This window comes from Schistocerca serialis, chromosome 8 (assembly GCF_023864345.2).
Source record: "Schistocerca serialis cubense isolate TAMUIC-IGC-003099 chromosome 8, iqSchSeri2.2, whole genome shotgun sequence".
NCBI classification, from domain to species: domain Eukaryota; kingdom Metazoa; phylum Arthropoda; class Insecta; order Orthoptera; family Acrididae; genus Schistocerca; species Schistocerca serialis.
In genome coordinates, this window is record NC_064645.1 from 182,997,637 (window position 1) to 182,998,316 (window position 680).

A 680-nucleotide genomic window follows, 5' to 3' on the forward strand; every position below is an offset into this window, starting at 1 on the left:
CCTCCATGAATAATGCACAGTCACATTGCTCCTAATATTAGGTGGCTATTTTGGCTGATCGGATGTATTCCGTGGTACAATATTTGTACTCCAGTGGTGATGTAGCGTTCCAAGATGGCGAGGCCCCTATTCACACAGCTCGCATTACCTGGGACTGATTTTGTAAACAAAATAATGAATTGTTGCATCTCCCTTGGTAACCACAGTCATCAGATCTCATTATTATCGAGCATGTGTGGTCTATTGCCAACGGCCCTGCCGCAGTGGTAACACCGGTTCCCGTCAGATCACCGATGTTAAGCGCTGTCGGGCTGGGCTAGCACTTGGATGGGTGACCATCCGGTCTACCTAGGGCTGTTGGTAAGCGGGGTGCACTCAGCCCTTGTGAGGCAAACTGAGGAGCTACTTGATTGAGAAGTGGAGGCTCCGGTCTCGTAAACTGACATACGGTGGGGAGAGCGGTGTGCTGACTACATGTCCTCTCATGCCCGCATCCAGTGACGCCTGTGGTCTTGGAAGGGGTTTATTTCAATAAATGGTGATGAAGGATCCTAGGCGAATCCGCCAAATGTCGGGGGGTTTTAACAAGAATGCTTTTACTTGTTCACTTTCCCTACTGGATCGGGACGTCGGCTCTGGCTGAAGGCCTGTTATGAGACCCAACCTGTTAATTAAAACTG

The 680-nt window shown here is 49.7% G+C and overlaps 1 pseudogene; it reads left to right on the top strand.

Moving 5' to 3' along the window:
- Nucleotides 1–245: 245 nt before the first annotated feature.
- Nucleotides 246–363, top strand: LOC126417213 (5S ribosomal RNA; annotated as a pseudogene).
- The last annotated feature ends 317 nt before the right edge of the window (nucleotides 364–680 follow it).